General features: G+C 37.9%; 1 long non-coding RNA gene across 1 annotated transcript; it reads right to left on the reverse strand.

The window, feature by feature from the left end:
* On the reverse strand, positions 1 to 3,413 carry LOC117119097. The gene is made up of 3 exons (XR_004447129.1): positions 3,352 to 3,413; positions 1,723 to 1,769; positions 1 to 53 (listed from the first exon to the last, which is right to left on the reverse strand). It is a non-coding gene; the product is annotated as an uncharacterized LOC117119097 (long non-coding RNA).
* Between the last annotated feature and the right edge of the window lie 4,248 nt (positions 3,414 to 7,661).

The raw sequence follows: 7,661 nt of genomic DNA on the forward strand, positions 1-7,661 counted from the left end.
GAACTCCACCACTGCTATCATAGCCCCAGTCATGACTATGCTAGGTCTTCATCCTTTGGATAAAACAAACAACAAATAATTAATTGATAGATTTACAAATGAGATTATCTTTTTCCAATAGGCAGTGGCAGACAAAAAAGGTGGGAGAGGCATACTGGCTCAGGGCCCACTAAATTTTCAAAACTAAACAAAATGGAGAAATAAGGAAAATCATATGCAAATTTAAGTCTAAGACTGCCATTTCCGGCAATTTAGAAGTGCAATAACCATGAAATTCCTTATCTCAGTCCCAACACATGGCTGGGCTGAGGTGGTAAAATCTCTCCATCTGTGGAAGTTTCTCCCTAGGCCACCTCCCTCTATTTTGCATTCCTGGGTCCACCATTGGTAGGTAAAGTGTATCTAATCATTTTTTTATGCAGTAGTTGCTACTACATCAAAAATATCAATGAAACTAAACCAAGAAAGAATGTAACTAAATATGAAAAGTTTTCTGGGTTTGTTTTTTTTAAGAACTTTGGATGGGCTTCTTTTCGAGATGATGGGCTTCTTTTGAGGCTACTTTTGCACTGTCTCTTATGGGGGGGGGCTTCTTTTCAAAATGAATGCTGAAAATTTTGAGAATTTCTACTATTCATTACACAATAAACAGTGGTGTCACGCTCGGGCGCTGACGGGGGCGGGGCGCAGTGCCAGGGCCCCTAGGCACAAGGGGCCAAGACATTGTAGTATAAAATATAATATAAACTATAATACCATAGTTCCATTCAATGGAACCCTGACAGTTTTAAACATCAGCAATTATAGAACACACACGCAATAGGTCTAGGCTAGGCCCCACTTTCTAAGTCACAGAGTGGACAATACTGTAAAGTTTTTTTTTTGCACGGAGAATATAAAAAATCAGCTGAATTTTGAGCGGAAAATTGCTAAGTAGGAAAACAGGTGTGCGGAATCGTAATTGCTGCATAATTGCATTTGTTATATAAGATTTGGGCAAAGTCTAATTTTCGGCCAAATCTGCGCGGAAATCGGCCTTTATTTTCGGAAATGCGCCGACAGAGTTTTAGGTGAGACTTTAGGATATAGGATATCTTCCCTGCGCAGGCCTTAATATACAGTTTCTTCTGCTTCTGGTGAAATACTGCATAAAGCTCCACAGCAGAGATGTACATTATGTACAATGAAATGGGGCCCCTAATAATATTGATGATGTCCAACAAATTTAGTTTAGTTTACAACAGAGGAAACTCTTAATTGGAGATTTGCTCTCTTATCTTAACCTTTTTAGCATACTGTAGGCTAGGCCTAGCCTATCTACTGTAGGGTGGCCTAATAAGTAATTAAATATTTTGCTGTCCTTGTTGGTACCAATGCCATGGCATGGCCAGCTTAATGACAATGTTGTGCACATTTTGGAAACTTTTGCACATTGAGTTTCTGATGTTGTTTTAAACTGTGAGCGCAGTTAATATGCAAATTGTGCAAGGTTCATTTCAGTAATTATTGTAAAATGTGACATTTAGATTTATTTTAGCTGATGCTGATAGTAACTTATTATTAGATTATAACTCAACATAATGTATTTTTTGGGAGGTATAGGGCAATACCGTCTACCCTCTATCGTCTAGGCCTAGACTAGGGCCGCCAAGTGAGTGTCAGCCATGATGGTTGGTACAATGACAAAAATAAGAATAAAATTGCAATTATTAAATGACTTACCACCATTATCATCCATGCTATCCCGGTATTATTCATTAAGAGTCTCTCTAATTGTGCACAACAGCAATAAAGAAAGGAGGCAAATGTAAAAGGAAGTGGATATATTTACGTCTCCGTAAACAAATCAGGAAACGATACGTTCACGTAGAATAGAGAGCGCATGCACAGTCAAACTTCAATTAACTTGCATTATCGGTCACGTAAATTTATTGCTTCTGGTTAAATGTACAAGTTGGGTTAAACTTTCAGGAATTGAAATTTGCGTCAGCCTAAGCCACGGTGCCCAAGCTCACCATGGCACTGATTTGCTAAGGCCCTTTTGTTGGCAAGTTTCCAAATCCCCCAAACGTGTAGTGTTTATAGTAATGTTAAATTACAAAACATGACCAAAGCAAACATGTTTTTGTACAAACAAAGAAGTTTCTGCTCTTTAAAAAAACCCATTATTCAACAACACACGATCGAGTCGACGGCAAAGCAACATGGGGAATTCCTGAATTGGTTGAATGAATTTTTGTAAACAGTTTACGACAGGGTTTGACGTTCGATAATTATAATTTCTCCGTTCTTATTAAACAAATAAAATTTGGTACAGTGGTATGCACTTTAATAATTAAATAAATCATTGAATTATTTTGACAATGAGCTAGAAATAAGCCTATTTGTATTCTTTTCACTCTACTAACGTCATGACCACAACGTACAAGTGAGGCTGTTTATTCCACAAGCTCTTTGCATCCATTTTGTAGAGACATGCACAGCATGGTATTTCATTGAAATTAATTGCCAATGTTGTTTTTGTTAATATAAAACATTAAAAATATTTGTTTTGTCTTACTTTATTCGTAATGATTAAATACCTTAGAGAAAACAGACGCATATTCTTTACTTTTCATTCAAATGACGCAAGTAAAATGACAAGAACAAAAATATTTCCAGCTGATAATATCACTTTTATTTGAAAAGTTAACACAATGATTTAATAATATATTTAATGATTAAACTACATACTATAGTAGGAAACTAAATTAATTTTATTAAAACAAAATTAGGTTTTTAATGAAATCTGTGCCGTTCGTTGTAGGCTTGGGCCGACGCTAATTTCCATGAGTGAACGATGCAAGTTTATTAAAGTATGACTGCGCATGCATTATTTATTTCACGTAGATATATCGTTTACTGATTTATTTACGGTCACGTATCCACTTTCAATGGCAATGTAAAGACAAAAAACTTGCCTAGTCTAGGCCTAGATAGAAAGAGGCGCTACGGCTCCAGCGTAGGCCCATATTTTAGTACAGTAGTAGTAGCCCTAGCAAGGACATAGAATACTATACTACTACAGGTCTAGGCCTAGTGTACTCTTAGCGTAGCCCTAGCCGCCAGAGCTAGCCCTAGCTAGCCTAGCTAGGGCTAGCCCTAGCTAGCCTAGGGCCTCCTCCTACTCCAGGCGGTAGCTAGCCTAGCGTAGGAGGAGTTAACAACACGGCCCTAGGCCTACCTAGACTGGCCGGCCTACTAGGCCTATATAAGCCTAGCCAGTGCGACCAAAAGTAGTAATTTATAAGCGCTATAAATTATTACAAATATAAACAAAATTATTATTATTAATAAAACAAAATATAATACCATTAATAGTTTTCTTGAAAAAAACTGTATCGTATCTTCTATTATATTGAGAGAGAGAGAGACGGTGTCGATAGTTCTATGGAAACGTTGGCGGCAGCAAAGCAGTTGCAACTTGCATCATGCAGAGTGGCGGTGCACATCTAAGGATAATTATATAAAATATAACAACACCTGCAGTAGCGGTGCCCATCTAAGGATTAATGTATAAAACATGACAACACCTGCAGTAGTGGTGCCCATAATGCAGTAGCGGTACCATCTAAGAATTAATATACTGTATAAAATATTATGCTTCATCGTCCCCCGCTGCTATACACAGTACATCAGTAGGCAGCTCTCTTATACACATCTAGATGTGTATAAGAGACAGGACATGCACAGCATGGTATTTCATTGCACGTACTTTCTTCCCAGGTGCATGTAAATTTTCATATTGTTAGCTAACCAGCTGAGTGTATTCCTTTGTGAAAATGAGTACCGCGGCGTACTCATTTTCACAAAGCCAAAGAGTATACTGCAACGTGACCACTGCTTGGGTATTTACCCAAGATCTTGGGTATTTTGACTTGGTCTTAGGCCTATCTATACAGGTTTTTCGTTCAAATCCTTGGGTATTTTATTTTTACCCCCGGCTCCATCAGGGATCTGCCTCGGCTCGATCCCGCTGGGGCCATAGGGGGTCCTAGGCGGCCCCAGACCCCCAACCGATGGGCCCCGCGGGCCTGCCCCGGGGCCCACGGCCGCTCTTGGCGGCCCTGCCTCGGACACCATTTCGGGCAAATCCTGGCACCACCCCTGATTGCATGGGCTTGCAGTCGACGTAATTTAAGGCAGCGTTATATTTAGGATTCTTCTTGTATATGACCCCCACCATAGCTTGTGCACACACTTCCTAAACGATTTTCTCAAACTGCGCTCCACAACCTGTGTAAGAACACTCGCGGATCAAGCACTTTTGGGGAAAGGTCTTGTCATGTTGCCATCCCTACTCTAGGTAGATCTGCCAGATTATATTCGCGAGTCTCCTTCGTTGGCCACTTTTAAAAAGCAGCTTAAAACTCACATTTTTTGCATCCTTGTGATCTAATTGTTTTCTCTAATCAGCTGTTCTTTTTTTCTCACTCGCTTTTTTCTTTCTACTTTTCCCTCCGACATACCATGTTGATGATCTGACCGACTGAGGGCCCAGTAAAATTAGAGTCATATCCCCATCGGCGGACATAAAATGATAATGATAATCTGAAATACGAGAAATACCAAATTGGAACCTTATTTGGCCCCGACACCCTCCAATCACACTACATCCGGGGTGGGGTCTAGTGAGATTGGAGCCATCCCATCGACGTAACGATGATATAATACGAAACAGGGTGAGAATCCCGGCCCTGGGTAGTAGGAGAAGTTATCAAAAATCTATAGAAATATAACATAGGCCTAGATCGCGTTTTAATACAAAGTGCAACAGAGTTTATTACAAAGTGAGACAGTTCATTTTATTACAAAGTGTGACAGACAGTTATTACAAAGTTGCGACCATTATTACAAAGTGCGACAGACTTTATTACGAAGTACGACAGTCATAAGAAAATGCGACCAATATTACAAAAGTGCGAGGCAACAGAGTATCACCTTCATTGAACTCTGTTCCACGCCTGTGCGTCGAATATAAGTGTTGTATCGGCATAATGTTCGTAGAGTGCAAAATCATGCTTCGTACAGTAGTGGCGACAGCAGGGGAGGGGGAGCAGGAGAAATCTCCCTCTGTCGGACAGTCCCGGAACCCTGTTGTCCGACTCACGACTAGATCGTCGGATCAAAGATAAAAAGTAAAATAATAATTTGACTATCCAAATAACGTTATTTTGACTGCCAATCCCTAATAGGCTTATGGTCTAAAAGCACATTTTGACCCATTTTAAGCCATTAAAAACTGTCCCTGTGAATTCTATTAGGGATTTGTTTTATTCCGGGCCGTCGGCCGAGGCTCTTATCGGCCCCCTTGGTTCGGACTCCTCCGTCGGACATGTCGGGCTCCTTGTCGGCAAATTTCTGGCGCCATTGCTGGCTTGGTACTTTCTGTTTATGCTGTAATATGTGCTTAAGGATTAATGCTGAAATTACAATGCTATAGGCCTCCTACTCACCCAACAGCGTACAAAAGTTGAGTACTGTAACACAAACTGTAAATTAATTCAGAAAAAAGCAATGAGATGTTTAATTCATTTCAAATTTATTAAATTCCACATAGTGGCCCAAGGCAAATTTGCATGTAAACTTAAAAAATGTAAAAGTTCTAAAAGTAGCAATATAAAATTGACATTAAAAAGTGTTAAGTTACATCAGAAAAAGCACAATAAAAGAGATGTTTAATTAATTTCAAATTCATTAAATTCCACATATAGTGGCCAAAGGCCAAATTGCATGTAAGTTTCAAGTTTTAAAAATGTAAAAGTTCTAAAAGTAGCAATATAAAATTGACATTAAAAAGTGTTACGTTACATCAGAAAAAGTACAATAAAAGCGACGTAAAATTCATTTAAAATTTGTTAAATTCCACATAATATAGTGCCCCGAGGCCAAATTGCATGCAAGTTTTAAGTTTTTAAAAATGTAAAAGTTCTAAAAGCAGCAATATAAAATTGAAATTAAAAAGTGTTGTGTTACATCAGAAAAAGCACAATAAAATAGGTGTTTAATTCACTTCAAATTTACGAAATTCACATATTATAGTGGCCCGAGGCCAAATTGCATCTAAGTTTTAAGTTTTAAAAATGTAAAAGTTCTAAAAGTAGCGATCCATTTAAAAGTGTTGTGTTACATCAGAAAAAGCACAATAAAAGAGGTGTTTAATTCACTTCAAATTTACGAAATTCACATATAGTGGCCCGAGGCCAAATTGCATGTAAGTTTCAAGTTTAAAAAATGTAAAAGTTATAAAAGTAGCAATACGAAATTGACATTAAAAAGTGTTATGTTACATCAGAAAAAGCACAATAAAAGAGATGTTTAATTCATTTTAAATTTATTAAATTCCACATATAGTGGGCCGAGGCCAAATTGCATGCAATTTCAAGTTTAAAAAATGTAAAAGTTCTAAAAGTAGCAATATAAAATTGACGTTAAAAAGTGTTATGTTACATCAGAAAAAGCACAATAAAAGACTAAGCTTTATGTATGGAGGGACACAGGAATAAAACAAGTACAACAACCTTAATCTCGTTACAATATGCACATCAATAAGCGTTAGGAATTCATTTCATTTCATTTATTTATTCGACCAATACACATTTACAAAAGGTACAGTACAACAAAAAGTATTATTATTATTATTATTATTATTATTATTATTATTATTATTATTATTATTATTATTATTATTATTTGGTTACAATATAACCAACATCATGTTAAGGTAAACTATATATAAAGAGAAAAGGAAAGGAGTGCAAACAGGGGAAAGTATTGAAAACATAATTATTATTAATAATCATTATCATTATTAAGCATTTTATATATATATATATCCACCTAAGCCCCGGTTGGGGCTCAGGTGGTGAAAACATTATTGAAACTTTTAGATGCCGGAAAATCCCCTGAGCCTCATCATAGTTGGGTATGAGGTGGGAAAATATTAAGAATTTTGAACTTCTAGATACCGGAAATGGTACTTTAATACTAAAAATATTTGTAAACATTCAAAAATAGGCATTTAGATTTATTTTTTCAACTTATAAAGGAGGGTGCTAAGGCACAGCGAGCCTGGATACGCTACTGTTTTATAGCTATAAACCGCCAGCGCTACATCAAGCGTCTAGTTTGAGGAGCTCACTAGAAAACGCTTGGAGTAACAGCCGACTAATTAGCCAAACTCTCACGCAGGGACGTAGCCAGGATTTTGAAAGGGGGGGGGGGAGCCGTTATGCGAATTACGTATGCCCCCGGCGGGGTCAAGGGGGCGAACCCCCCTGGGAAGTAGGGCACTCTGAACGTTCTTAGGACTGTTTGAGAGGAAAAAATGAAAATTGCAATAGACGCATTATAAATAAGCGAAAAAATAATTATATAATAAATCAATACGGTAGTGGCAGATCCAGGAATTCGAAAGAGAGGTGAACCAGGGAGGGACTTTCACAGACCGAGGAATCACCCACCTCAGCCCCAACATGATTAGGGCATCTGTAGATGGCCGGAATTTACACTCTCGCACTTCAATTTGAATATATTTTCCTTTTTTTTCCTTAAAAAATTGAAGGGTGGGGGGGGGGTGCCTTGAATCCACCTCTGCTCAAAACATTCTTTATCCAGAAATA

This window comes from Anneissia japonica, unplaced genomic scaffold (genome assembly GCF_011630105.1).
Source record: "Anneissia japonica isolate Jap-2015-1 unplaced genomic scaffold, ASM1163010v1 scaffold1792_len1028045_cov167, whole genome shotgun sequence".
NCBI classification, from domain to species: domain Eukaryota; kingdom Metazoa; phylum Echinodermata; class Crinoidea; order Comatulida; family Comatulidae; genus Anneissia; species Anneissia japonica.